General features: G+C 39.1%; 1 protein-coding gene across 2 annotated transcripts in view; it reads left to right on the forward strand.

The window, feature by feature from the left end:
- Positions 1 to 12,334, forward strand: part of arhgap36 (Rho GTPase activating protein 36) — a 68,725-nt gene that overhangs the window by 23,890 nt on the left and 32,501 nt on the right. Inside the window, exon 1 of one of the 2 annotated variants that reach the window (XM_047599802.1) lies at positions 3,676 to 4,424. The exons of the other annotated variant lie outside the window; for it this stretch is intronic. The gene's annotated coding sequence lies outside the window, so the exon portion shown is untranslated. Of the gene's footprint in view, positions 1 to 3,675; positions 4,425 to 12,334 lie in introns of those variants that run through there. 2 annotated transcript variants of the gene reach the window in all.

A 12,334-nucleotide genomic window follows, 5' to 3' on the forward strand; every position in this document is an offset into this window, starting at 1 on the left:
CAAGTTATTCCCTTAATCGGTGGATGTTGATTAACAATGCATTTAAGCAGTATATCTAGTCCCAACTCTAACCCTAGATGGTGACAAAACTGTGAGAACAGGTGCGACTACACATCCAAAGGCATGTGCAGTATCTTATTGGACAATGTCATGGTGTGCAAGTGAACTCCAAAACTCTGATTGGACCATGAGTGAACCACAGTGACAGGATTGATGAAGACCTGGAGCATTTTATCAGTACACGTTTAGACCAAGAACAGTCCAAATGCCCGGATAGGTTCTTGCTACGTGCGTCTTATTGACAATGCACTAGAAGGTAACTGGTGAGGACTTTGGTACAGCCAGGTATCCCAGAATGCATGAGAATGAAGGGTCCATACTTCCGAATCTACTACCGTGTCTATTGTGTCTGAATTCCTAAGTATGTAAATGTTAACATTCAGTTCTTGGTGTTTATAAATACCATGGTATGTGGATCAAGAAAGCAGGGAACCCTACCGATAAAGATTAGTAAAAAGGTAGGAAGTAGAGCAAGTGAGAGAAAAGAGTGGCAGGTCAGTATTTTCATCAAATAGGAAGCTGTTACATTCATGCATGAGAAATATCTTGGCAATCACGTCCACTAACAACCAACAACTACAAAGAGATGACTGACAAGCAAATCAAGATCAGGGGTAAAAAGTCTAAACCTAAATGGATACTCTGGAAAATGGAAGGAAATCCAAAATCAGAATCATTCCCCGCCTGCACCCAAATGGTGTTTATCTTCGGATATTAGCTAGATATTTCCAGATATTTATGGCAGCCGTGGACGTGTGTGTGTGTGTGTGTGTGTGTGTGTGTGTCTGCGTGTGTGTTGGGGGGGGCTCTGAAATATGTTGGCTACTAAGAGGTCAAACACCTCTTTCATTCTTTCCTTTATTGTTTGTGTTGCTCTTATGTGTTTGTGTATAGTCTTCCTCTTGCTGTGGCTGTGTTATTTCTAATGTCTCCCCACGCAGCCACTTTGACGTCTTTATCTCCCGTTAGAGTCAACCCTTATTAGACTGTCGGAGATATGAAACCTGAACTCTGTCAGGGTTCACTTGGGAGGTCAGAAGGCCACAGTGTTATCCTTTTTGGCTGCTGTTGTTTTGGACTGCACAGCTGGAGTGCTGACAGACATTTTCCAGACGAGTTTCCACAGATCTATACACACAGACAAGCAGTTAGGAAGAAATCTGAGCCGCAGGCAGAAATAGTCTTACAGAATCAGTTTATTGAATGTTGCAGCAAATATAGGCATCAATTACTTGAGTTAATCCTATGTCAGTGTGTAACAGATGGCATACTTTAATTTTAATGCTGGTGCCAAAAACAAGACTGAAAGATATATGAATGAGTTGATGTGATTAAAGTAAATTAAAGATTAAAACCAATCACTCACTTCTGTAGCCCTAGAAGTAGGTAGTCACATAAGACACAAGTATCTTGCAGCATTCATTATTATTAAACACTTTAACAAGAAGCTTAATTAAATCCATCATCTTCATTTATCTGCAAAACATGGACAGTTAGTGACACAGTAAAACACAGAAACAAAAGTTAACCCCCGCCCCATGTCAGTGCTGTTAAACCCATGGACGTGTAGTTTCTGAGTTCACAGTCTGAATATGCTTCTGTATCCTGCTGATTTACTTTAAGCTAATAGGCTATTTACACTAATCTAGTCGTGGTAGCCAGTTTGATTTAAAACTAAATGCCAATATATAGCCACCGGATTAGCACCTAACTCAGTGTAGTTAGTACTTTGTCAGCCAGAGCAGGAACATGTTGTTAAATGTGCATATCCTGGCAGATACAGAATGTAGTTTTTAGGGACCTTAATCATTGTAATAGGTATATACATACAATTTAATGTTATTTCTGCTGCTGTTAGGCTCCACAATGAACATTTGGAATATGTACAATATTATTACTCCTCGAGATTCAACACTCGCACCATTCACTACTTACTCTGTACTGTGTACAACTATGTGCAGTATCGAACAAACATTATCTGTGCAATTGAATACTTTTTGTATATATACCGGTACTTGTATATTGTTTATTCTATTCAATTATATCTTATATACAGTCCACTCTTTATTCTTGTTATTTTTCTGCCCTTATGTATGCTGTTGCAAACTGCAGTTTCCCCGTTGTGGGACAAATAAAGGTTTTCTAATCCTTATTGTAAAATAATTCAAAGATGAGGTTAGATGCCAGACATAAGTGTACCATAGGGAAATGACATATGCCACCATGATTGCTGTTACTTATTCAAAGCATACATGGCTTCATTTCCCTGTGTTTTTAAATGTTTTAGACTGTTTTGTATAAAAATGCTTCATTCAACAGGCAAGAAATAACTAGAGTACTAACCAAGTGGCTCAATCAACATTTTAAACTAGACACACCTATTACCTTTGAGTTCATTAGCAGGACATAGAAGCAATCAGACTATGAGCTCACAAGCATCAACATCAAGTATGGCGAAGAGCACCGCAAGTGTGGCGCGATGCAGTATTTGCCGTGGCATGCAAAATGGCACTTTGTGATCTCCAAGGAGAACGATCAAGACCGAAATGCACTCAGGGAAATCTGGGAGGAGTTACCATCATATCATACTACACAACACTGCCACCTTCTGAACACATTTAGCAACATCAGGTAAAACATTGGAAATTTTTACAAATTTTACACTGCGGATCATCACGTTAATATCAATAACCAAAAACACGCAGCATTAAATAGAAATGAAAACTGTTAAAGGGAATAAACTGTTTGCTCGAGATGTAATGATATTGTCTTAAGAATCTATGACACGGCTACATTTATTTCAATAAAGGGTCAGATGATTATGTATTGTGAAAGTGGTTGCTCACACAGACAGATTATTGTGACCAATTCTGTATTTTATTTGAGTATTTTAACATCTTTTAGCTTGATTGCATTTGGTTGTTTTGACTCACAACTGACTCAGCTCTGACTGGTGCATAAACAAAGATCTCTATGATCTCTGTTCGGGCAGTGGCATCATTCCATAATTAAAAAGAGAATATAAGAAAAAATTGCTTGACGAAATTTCACTGAAAAACGTGGAAAAATGCATTTTGGACCAGTCATGGTTGACATCACTGTGTTGTGTGCTTACATTTCCCAGGAGGTGCACGTCATGCTACAGCATAGATCCTACACAGAAGCATGAATTTGTGGGAAGATAAAGAGGAATATGACTTAAGGAGAAATATGGCATAATGCTGGATGTCTCATAGAAGTGTTGAAGTCACTGTTCAGAGCTTGAAGTATTTCCTCTTCTGATGTAATTTGAGGGCTGAGAAAAGGTCGAGTCAGGAAGTCAGATGTGAGGTCAGGCATCCTTCTAAACAAACTGACAGTAAACGCAACACTAAATCAACCACTCTGCTGTCGTTTCTTCCTCCTCAAACCTCTTCTCTCTCTCTCTCTCTCTCTCTCTCTCTCTCTCTCTCTGCCCTCAGGTCTGTCCTTTTTATAGAGCTGTTATCCGGTCCTTTTAATCCCCCACTTCCTCCTCCCCCTCCTGCTCAGTCTCTCCCTCTCTTCTTTACCTCTTGTTTTCTTTTTTGCTTCTTTCCTCCATCATTCTCTTCCTTTACTCGCTCCCTCTCAAGCTCCCTTCTTTGAGTCGTATCCCCTATACCCTCTTCCACCCTGCCCCCCTTTCCATCCCTTCCGTCTGCTTCTCTGCCACCTTCTCCTTTTACTTACCTTCATTTTTTTCTTTCCTGCTCCTCTTTCCCTCTCTTACATTAGTTTCACATCACTTTGGACCAAGGAACCATCACTCCTCTGTTCATGCTCTACTTCCTTTTCCTCGTCCTTTTCTGTAATATCTCCTTTTGTTTCCCCTACTCTCCGTTGCCACTTCCTACTTTACCTCCCTTTTTCTCCCTGAAGCCACACCTCTTTTCTCACGGATCCCTCCATCCTCCCGTTCCCTACCTTTCCCCCTACTTTCTGCTATCTGTTTCCTCTTTTTTCCTAATTCATCCACTCTTCCCTGCTGTTTCCCTCCTTCCTGTTTCCTCCTCTATCCAACTTCCTCTCCCTCCCTCCATTCACTCCTCCCCTCTCTCCTGTGTTTATGTTGGGTGTCAACTCCTGCAAGTCAGTATGCACCAGAAGTCCTCCTCCTCCTCCTCTTAATCTAACTCACTTCTCAGCTCTCCCCAATCCTCCTCCTTGCTCTCTCTCTCTCTCTCACTCTGTCTTTACCTCCCACCCACCGTCTCTAGTCCTTATTCAGCCTAGAGCTGAGATGCATTTGTTTGACTGACCAAAGTCTGGATAGCGGAGGCTCAGAAAGCTGCTGGACCCACTGAGAGGGATTTTAATTGAAAGCAAGTGACGCCCCGATACAGGTACAAACTCTGTGTGTGTGTTTGGTGTCTCTGGTCTTTCCAACTGCTGTTGCATCCTTGTCAGAAAGTTGCTGGAGGAGAGATTTAACTCAGGGAACTTTTCCTGTCTCGAGTTTGGAGGCTCTGAAGTAGCCCGGTATTTCCCATAAAAGTCTTATCTTACGCCAAAAATAGAATGTTTTTTCTTTTTATGTTTCCAAAATGTTTCTGTGGGAGCTCCATTAGCTAAAATAGGGCAACAGCATTAATTCATTCATTTAAAGAACAAGGTTATCTCTTTAATTCCTCTCAATTAGGTCAAGCTTTAGATATAAACAAGCATCTATATATAATCTCCTGAGAAGCACACTTCACAGAGAGAATTGAACATAAGTCACTTTTCCATAGGTTCATTAGGTACACGAGTGCAAACAAATGCATTGTAATATAACAGCCCTGTTATAAATCCCCAATAATGTACGTAACTCTATACAAATTAGAGTTATATAGACTATTTGGATTATAATCTCTGATTCATTAATACGTAACCTCTTACCGTGGTATATGATGTTGAACAGTGTTACCCAAAGCTGTCAAACATGTAGTAAAGATGGAGTAGAAACACACTTGGTTGCCAAAACATTAGGTACACCAGTAAATACCTTCCAGCATAACAGTGCCACACTCAGCCTTCCTTCATGACTGCTCTAATGTTCAGTTGATGCTGAAGCAGAGTCAGGAAGCTGGTGATTCAACTGGATGATCATTTTGGAGTTTGTGGTGCCGCCAAATTGGATTGAATTAAAAAGTGGTTGTGTGTGGCAGCCCGACCCACTGACTGAACAAGGTCGCCAAAATAGTTTGTTGCTACAACACAGTATAAATGAAAACGCGGCTCCCTTAGGTATTTCAAACAAATACCAAAATGCTTTAACCTTCATGAAGCCTTGATTAAGTGCAGGACTGTTACTTTAGAATGCATTGGTTTGCGTTCTAATGCAGAGAGTAAGAGAGTGTAGGTTAGAATAAAGGTGGTCGAAAACAGGAAAACAACTAAAAAAGTTTGAAAGAAACGCTGAAAGTTCCTTTCCGGCTTTCCTTCTTCTTGGGGGTTGTCAAAATAATACAGCACAATACAGTTCAAAAGTACTACAAACCAGAGCCTCCACGCTGAAAACACAGGTCAATCAGCGGCTCTCTGTTAGTTCAAACATATGCTGAATACCAGAACCTTCATGAACACGGGATTTAGTGCAGACCTGTTATATTGGAATTTCTTCACCAGTGTACCTGATGAAATGACAAATTAGTGTAGATAAGTTAAAGAAAAACTATACATATGTGTATATATATATATATATATATATATATACACATATCATTTTCTTTCCATGAAAATGTCTTCACATACTTTGAGAAATGAGTCAGTGTATATGTCAGTGTAAAGACCTCAGAAGTGATATAAACATGACTGTGTGTTTGCGTGTGTGTGGTAATATGCCACTTTAGTTGGGACTGACACAATCAGGCTGCTGTTCCGACACACGGCTTGTTTTTGTGTCTTTAGTGGTGCCAAGGGGCCTATTAGCGCTGCCCATCTGTTTACGTAGTGTGTGTCTGTCTGTGTGTGGGCGTATGCTCCTCTTTGTCAGTACCTTTGCATACTAATGTGTTTTTATCCTCTTGAGATGAGCTGCCGTTCCTTATTAATTCCAGAAAAGATAAAAAAAAAAGAAAAACAGACGAGGAGCTGAATAAAGGGAGGACAATGTTCCCTCATTAGAACAAGCCAGGCACAAAGTAGGAATTACTGGAAATCATGCGTCGTATACACACATGTGCTTATTTTATCAAGCTTAAGGCAAAAAACGGAAAAAGGACTCACTTTAGTGGCTTATATTCAGCACCATGTGAACACATTGTCTGTCACTATTGGAGCAGCAAACAAGAGGTGAAATACGTTGTGTAATAGTGACCATCCCGTCTTCCTAAAGCATAAATGAAACCATAGTAAGTTTTACATTGTAGCTTCAAATTACTACATCTAGGCAGCAGTAAAAAAGGTTTCAATCTTAGTCCCCTGGCTGACCCCTTTGAACCGCTCTGGGGCCCCGATGGTCTTTATTCCCTAATTTTTATTTACAGTGTACTGCATTTATGTATGTACATGAAACACATTCAATTCAATTAAAAAACAATTCAAACTGTCTCAAGATACTTCATGGAACCCAGAGCTTGAAACCCCATGAAAAGCCATCTGATTAAACGAGAGTACAAGACAAAGCTGATGCATGTTAAACGAGAGACTGACGATGAATAACAAAAGACTGGTTTGAGTTTGCCTTCATAATATTCACCGTAGACATGCTTAGTGGGTTAGCCCCTCCGATTCAATACCGTTTTTTTAATATTCATTATCAGACAATCTGAGTCCGAGATCAGTCCGATCTGATCTGAACAAACACATTTGTGCCTCTCTAGATTCATAAAGGCTTTTCTTCTCTCTACCTCTATTCTCCTAGAGGTGACTGCATTAAGTCCAATACATATTTCTGTCAAAATGAATGGAATATTTTTTATCCCTGATGTGTAGCTCATTCCTTGGCTCCAGAAAACCTGTGTTCTCCACTCCAGAAATGTTCTGGTCATCCAACGCCATAAACGTCCTAACCCTCTCTTGAATAAGTTTTTTTTTGTAGGCGTTGAGTTAAATGATAGCACTGAATGACGATCTCTTACTACCACCTCACCAAACATCAACACGCGCAATTTACTAACATCTGTCTGACTGACTTCATTTGTAGGATGAGTTAGCTGGTAAAAAGACTGAATGTTAGAGTTACCATAAACAGGTTGGGAAATGGATAACTAGAGGCCATGAAAACTGGGCAGGCTGATGAGGACTGGACCACGGGAGGGTAGTGTGAAGCTCCACATTTTTCTTCTACTAAGACATTCTGAACAATTACCTTAATTGCTGTTTGTCCTCTAAAGATATTTAGCTGTCAGTATCTTTTACAACAAATGTGATAGCAGGCCCCAAACAGCTCACCTCTCAGATGCCAGCTACCTTGATTGTAAAGATATTCTAAACTCTGTCCATCAGCACATAAATCCTGTCCAAAGGGTTTGATTGGTCCAGCAGATCAGAGAGACAAACAGACAACAGAGAGACTCCAGACCAGCCTTTCAGCACATAAAAATTAATGGGCGAGGAAGTTGGGTCTTACTTCCAGGCTAATTTGCACCAATCTGAAACATAAACATGTAGTAAGGCATCATAATAACTAAAAGATATTATATTTAGATTTTCAGAGGTTCTTTGAAATACTGGTCCAATGTTTATTTGAATTTAAATCTGAGAAATAATACATTTCAGTTTACAGCTTTATTTATGTCATCCGACATCAGATACTCAGCTTGTTTTTTACTGGGAAACTGACTCAATCCTGTCAAATGAAAAAAAAAAATCAGCTTTATTATGATAATATCAATGGCAGCAATTAAAATCTTCCAGTGATTCATGAAAAACACTCAACCATTCGGTCTCCTGCTAATGAATGAGAATGAGAGGCAGCATTCATCTCTGCATCATTTGCACCGCTTGGCCAAGATGCAGGGGTCACAATGAAAAAGCCGAGGTTAATGACGAACAGCACACGATGACGACCACCTATGGAAGAATTAACATACACAACCACACGAGCAGCAGCAGCAGCAGCAGCACTAGTCTGATGGAGAGGTAAGGAGGGAGAGATGTTTAAAAAAAAACAGAGTGTGGTCTGGTGAGGAGAAGAAAGGACTGAAAGGCATCTGTTAGCTATCAGACTGTGTTTCTTTTACTTTATCACCTCATCAGACAGGGGGTACAACAACATGCAAAGATTATGTGCGCACATTTCTTTCTCGTGTATACAAACACACATTTTGCTGCAAGTAATAGGCTTTTTTTTTCAATGCTAACACAAAAATATGCACCCACTTTAAGCAGTTACTTATTTGTACAGAATTGTGTTTTATTGCACTAATGTCCTCCGTCCTTTTTGGTGTGCTTCTTTGAACATTGTTATTGTTACACAATATACAATTTAAAGCCTATTCCTGATCTGTCACCTTCTTTCATATCTCAGAAATAAAGAACAAAATCACAAATGATTTGGTGAGCATCTGGAAAAAATTGCACATTTTTGCAAAGTGCTCAGTGAAGTGTAGTTTTGGATCATTGTACTCCCCTTTCTGCTGCCTTCCTGTGTGGTTTGGCTGTCATGTGGCGTGAATTGTTTCTAGTTCCTGGTATTGACAACAACCTTACAATTGGACATAAAACCTCAAAGAGGAACCTGAGTCCTGACTCTATTTGCTGAAATAGAGGCTTTTTCAGCTGATTGCGGTTGAAAAGGAATATTACCTGATGCACTGTTACTATCTATTAAACAAAACAGTTTTCCAGTTTGGATTTAATACCTTAACCACAGAAGCCAAACAGGCGCAGACACAGCATGGGTTTCGTGGAACACCTGGACAAACAGTCACCGTCACCTCTAGTGCAAATAACAGGACCCACAGTAAATGTTGACTTGGCGGATCAATTCAATTCAATTCAATTCAATTCAGTTCAATTCAATTCAATTCAATTCAATTCAATTCAATTCAATTCAATTCAATTCAATTCAATTTAATTTTATTTGGCAACAATAACAAAACAACCATCTCAAGGCATTTTACAAAATCTGGGCTGAAAACCAGATCACATAGGATTAGGTGACTAACTTCCTACCATTATGTTAGCATATATAAGGTACCAGCGATAAACTCAAAGGTAAAAATGCAAATGTGCTTTAAAATTGACAATATCTGAGCACGATGTAATTAGCAAGAGTATGAAAATTTGCTAATCAAAATTTGTAATCAAAAAATGTCATTATGATCAACCTCCAGGGATGAGAAATAGAGCTAACTTAGAAGGGGCTAAACCTGCAGTTCTTCAAATGATCTCTTGAGACTGGCTCCAAGAGTCAATCCTATAGTAGAAAGATGGACTGCGGAACTGTTCCCCAAAAGTGAAGCCAAAGTAAGTAGAGTTCCCCCTGGTGACTGGCTGCAGAATAGGTCATAAGCTCCACCCCCTTCATGTTAGTGGATAGGACTAAGATCGAGCTAAAACACTCAAATACAACTCAAATATATTTTCTTTCAAGCATGGTTTCTGTTTTTTTAGGTAGTTAATAAAATGCTCAACCGAACAGTGTATAATCCAGCCCAAGAGCATCCATCTTTATATACATTTGATTGTTATAATCAATATAGTGTTGTCTTTTTGTGAGCTAAATGTTGTTGACTCAGATAGAACTGGAAAAAACATCTCTTTTGTTGGTTAAAGCATATTTTAGGCAAAGTAAATGTATAATTGTATATCAGATTTGTACTGTGGTGCAATGCTGAGAGGCATATGTGGTGAACATTCAGACATCTAATAGGTTTCCAGACAGACCTAAATGTCAGCTCTAAGTTTTGAAATTTCTCAAAACCAACATTTAAATGGACTGAACAATGTTGCTTTGAAACAATGTGCTTTAGCCTTTTTTTGGAAAACATGACTGAGGCTTTAGCTGTATCCATAACCTCAACAAGTTCGGTTGCGGTCTGTTTGTGTTTAACATAAAGGTCAGAGTTATTTTCTCCAATCACAGTGTGCTATGTGGGCTGTGGCCAATTTGGTTGTAAACATGAGACAGTCACCCACATGTGACGCTATACATCCATGTCCACATAATGCACAGCAGAGGCTAATTGTTTACAATAGAGTGACTGTATGTAGGCAACCCATATGGTTTGTCATCTAATGGAAATTTCCAAGCATTGATCTTTCGTCGGTTCCTTTGAAAGGAAAAGGGAAATAACATAATCTTTGTCTTAGTATGTAAAATGATGAATTCATGATGCTCTCAGCCCACGTCAATATACAGACTAATGTACCAATTTTGATGCTTAATCACTCACAAATTTGATGATCCTCTGACGTTTCTCATTATACCATCAGCTAAGAAGGTGTGGATAAGTCAATGACTTCGGTGATCTTATTTGTTAAATAGTGTGTGTTTCATTTTAACTTTAAAGTAACCTTACGTTTCAGAAACTCAAGTACGCAAAGTAAAACATTACAAAAAAACATTACAAAAAAAAAAAAAAAAAATCATTACTGCACCAGTTCGTCGTTTGGTGCTTATGTTAAGTTTCCTTCAAATTCCAAGTTGTACATTTGGTACATTTTCTATTGAAGGCATCTCTAGGTATATTAGCTACATAGATTTGCTCAAGTCCTATATGTCTGTGTCATGTTGTTCTTTATACACCACTTTAAGTATCTGACAGTTATGCTGCTTTTTCATCCAAAATACTACCATTTTTTCAAAGATTAAACCAGTAGTTTTCAAACCTTCTCATCCAGGGGTCTACAAGGGGTTCTTGTCCTGCCTCCGATGTCTGTGGGTTGTTAACAAAGAGACATCACCCCTCTAAACTTCCCATGAAGTTTCATTTAACCACATGCCACAAATATTTGAGGCGCAAAGATGTAAAATGATCCAGTACCAGTTGTATCCAGTTGTTTTTTTTAACATAAGTGAAGGATGTTGTTGACATCCTGTATGTGAGCCCATGTGAGATTAATGAAGGTAGCTTTGGTCTGTGGATTTAGTGCAGGATGATTTCTTTTATGTACAATTCCTCCTTCTGATGTGTCTAAATGCCAGGCCTTTCATTGCACAATCCCAAAACACACATATATCAAACACACATTTTTGCTGATGGTGGTGGTGCTGAATGGGCCTTGGAGAACAGTCCTCAGATCTGGAGTGAGCTTGTCTGGTTCTTGTTAACCTGTGGCCGCTGCATCTCTCCATCAGACCCCTAACCCCTCACTCTTACACGCAACTTTGTTCAGTCAATTAGTCAATCTACAAATTCCAGCCTCTGCAGCGAGTAGAAGCCAAAAACTGTATAGCGAGTATAGCGGAAAAATAAACATCCAGCTTTGATTCTTAAGATTAAGATTTAGTCATGCAATTCTGTGTTTCTACTGTATAGCATGTTTACTGTTGTGTGTGTTTCTGACCTGTGGAGCTCCATACTACATCTGATGTCTTGGTCTCATCATCCTGCCCAGTCTTCATGGCCTGCAATTGAGCAATTGTCCAACCTGCCTTCTCTTATATTCTCAACTGTCATGTAACATCAGATATATTCATCAGATTCTACATGTTTGCTTTAGTTAGATGTATGTATCTATGACCAATGTATGTTCATCTTGTTTCTCCTGCTCTTCTCTTTACTATCTTTTCTGTCTCTGCCTGGCTGGCCTTAGGCAGATGTGTCCATCCATATGAGCTGGATTCTGCAGCAACTTAGTCAGTAGTTAATGGATTTCACACAACACACCACACACACAACTCCAGTCTTCAAGTAAACAATGGAGAATGACAGTATGAGTGTGTAAACAGTAAAACTATTACAGTGTATTCCTTTTATGACTTTGTGTGGGGAATTACACAGTTGAACCAAGCTGAACTTCCTTATAGGGGTACTAAGCAACCTAATATTGCACTTCCAAATGAAAATAAAATACGGGAAAGATGAGGATGACTTAGTTTTGAAATAACATTAAAGGTGATTTATGCATGATTGTACTAAATTCCATCTCCTAAGTTGCTCAACCTGAATCCCAACAGCTGTGCGGACACTCCAGAGCTCAACAAAATCTCAGCTCATCAAATCAGTCAAACATCTTACAAAGTTTACAGAAGTTTAGCATAAGCCATACCCTGTCCAGAGCGATGCTGAACGGGGCTGAATAGAACATTTGAAATGTATTCTTTTTTTGCCTTTGCTGGTAAAAAATGTGCCGCTTTGAATTTGTTTGTTATCTTTAACAT

The sequence above is a fragment of the Mugil cephalus genome, chromosome 1 (assembly GCF_022458985.1).
Source record: "Mugil cephalus isolate CIBA_MC_2020 chromosome 1, CIBA_Mcephalus_1.1, whole genome shotgun sequence".
NCBI lineage: Eukaryota > Metazoa > Chordata > Actinopteri > Mugiliformes > Mugilidae > Mugil > Mugil cephalus.